The 2,492-nt window shown below is 38.9% G+C and overlaps 1 non-coding gene across 1 annotated transcript; it reads right to left on the bottom strand.

The window, feature by feature from the left end:
• Positions 1 to 1,024: 1,024 nt before the first annotated feature.
• Positions 1,025 to 1,128, bottom strand: LOC148544047 (small nucleolar RNA R71). Its single transcript, XR_015900535.1, has one exon. It is a non-coding gene; the product is annotated as a small nucleolar RNA R71 (small nucleolar RNA).
• Positions 1,129 to 2,492: the final 1,364 nt, after the last annotated feature.

Below are 2,492 nucleotides of genomic sequence, written 5' to 3'. Positions count from 1 at the left end.
CAATCTTTAAATTTTAAAATCTTATCTTTTAGTTTCTTGTTAGTCAAGTAATCAACTTTAATTTTCAAAATCAAATCTTTTTAAATTGTTTTTAATCATATCTTCTCAATCACATCTTTTTTAAAATAATTTTTAATTATATCTTTTTTATTGCTAATTTCAAAATCTTTTTCAAAATTACTTAACCACTTTCTCACTTTTAATTTTCGAAAATCATCAACCACTTTTTCAAAATTCCTTTTAATTAATTTAACTTTTTTTTTATTTTGTTTTGTTTTCAAAAAATTCCCCACCTCCCCACCCTCTTCTATTTAAGGACTAACACTTCTCCTCTATTAGCAATTCGGACTCTCTCCCTCTCTATAAGTTCGAATTCTCCTCTCTACCTCATCCTTCTATTCTTCTTTTCCTCTGACACCTCAAGGAATCTCTATACTGTGACATAGAGGATTCCATACTTTCTTGTTCTCTTCTCTTTCATATGAGTAGGAACAAGAACAAAGGCATTCTTGTTGAAGCTGATCCTGAACCTGAAAGGACCTTGAAGAGAAAGCTAAGAGAAGCTAAAGCACAACTCTCTGGAGAGGACCTAATAGAAATTTTCGAAAAAGAAGAAGACATGGAAGCCGAAAATAACAACAATGCCAACAATGCAAGGAAGATGCTTAGTGACTTCATTGCACCTTCTTCTGACTTCTGTGGAAGGAGCATCTCAATTCCTGCAATTGGAGCAAACAACTTTGAGCTTAAGCCTCAATTAGTTTCTCTAATGCAGCAGAATTGCAAGTATCATGGACTTCTATTGGAAGATCCTCATCAGTTTTTAGCTGAATTTTCGCAAATCTGTGACACTGTTAAGACCCATGGGGTTGACCCTGAGGTCTACAGACTTATGCTCTTCCCTTTTGCTGTAAGAGAGAGAGCTAGGACATGGTTGGACTCACAACCTAAAGAAAGCCTGAACTCTTGGGAGAAGCTAGTCAATTCCTTCTTGGCAAATTTCTTTCAACCTCAAAAATTGAGTAAGCTTAGAGTGAAAGTCCAGACCTTCAGACAGAAGGAAGGTGAATCCCTCTATGAAGCTTGGGAAAGATACAAGCAATAGATCAGAAGGTGTCCTTCTGGCATGCTTTCAGAATGGAGCATCATATGCATATTTTATGATGGTCTGTCTGAACTGTCCAAGATGTCATTAGACAACTCTGCTGGTGGATCTCTTCATCTAAAGAAGACACCTGAAGAAGCCCAGGAACTCATTGAAATGGTTGCAAATAACCAATTCATGTGCACTTCTGAAAGGAATCCTGTGAATAATGGGACAACTCAGAAGAAAGGAGTTCTTGAGATTGATACTCTGAATGCCATATTGGCTCAGAATAAAATATTGACTCAGCAAGTCAATATGATTTCTCAAAGTCTGTCTGGAATGCAAGCAACAATAGGCAGTACTAAAGAAGCATCTTCTGAAGAAGAAGCTTATGATCCTGAGAACCCTGCAATGGAAGAGGTGAATTACATGGGAGAACCCTATGGAAACACCTATAATCCTTCATGGAGAAATCATCCTAATCTCTCATGGAAGGATCAACAGAAGCCTAATCAAGGCTTCAATAATAATAATGGTGGACGAAACAAGTTTAGCAATAGCAAGTCTTTTCCATCATCTTCTCAGCAACAAACAGAGAACTCTGAGCAAAGTCATTCTGGCTTAGCAACCATAGTCTCTGATCTATCTAAGACCACACTAAGTTTTATGAATGAAATAAGGTCCTCCATTAGAAATTTGGAGGCACAGGTGGGTCAGCTGAGTAATAAAGTTATTGAACTCCCTCCTAGTGCTCTCCCAAGAAATACAGAAGAGAATCCCAAGAGAGAGTGCAAGGCCATAAACACGTCCCACATGGCCGAATGCATAGAGAAGGGAAAGGCAGTGATTTCCACTGAGGAAGACCTCAATGGACGTCCACTGGCCTCCAAGAAGTTCCCTAATGAGGAACCAAATGAATCTGAGGCTCATATAGAGACCATAGAGATTCCACTGAACCTACTTCTACTATTCACGAGCTCTGATGAGTATTCTTCCTCTGAAGAGGATGAAGATATTGCTGAAGAGCAAGTTGCTAAGTACCTTCGAGCAATCATGAAGCTGAATACCTTGGTTAGGCAGAAATTACCTCAGAAGAAACTGGACCCCAGAAAATTCTTAATACCTTGTACCATAGGCACCATGATATTTGAGAAGGCTTTGTGTGACCTAGGGTCAAGTATAAACCTCATGCCCCTCTCTGTAATGGAGAAACTAGGGATCTTTGAGGTGCAAGCTGCAAGAATCTCACTAGAGATGGCAGACAATTCAAGGAAATAGGCTTATGGACTTGTAGAGGATGTATTGGTGAAGGTTGAAGGCCTTTACATCCCTGCTGACTTCATAATCCTGGACACTGGGAAGAATATGGATGAATCTATCATCCTTGGCATACTCTTCCTAGCCA

Source organism: Arachis ipaensis, chromosome B9 (genome assembly GCF_059453495.1).
Source record: "Arachis ipaensis isolate K30076 ecotype BB chromosome B9, ASM5945349v1, whole genome shotgun sequence".
In the NCBI taxonomy this organism is placed as follows: Eukaryota; Viridiplantae; Streptophyta; class Magnoliopsida; order Fabales; family Fabaceae; genus Arachis; species Arachis ipaensis.
Note: the sequence above shows the minus strand (reverse complement) of the source record. Positions and strands in the feature narration are given on the sequence as shown.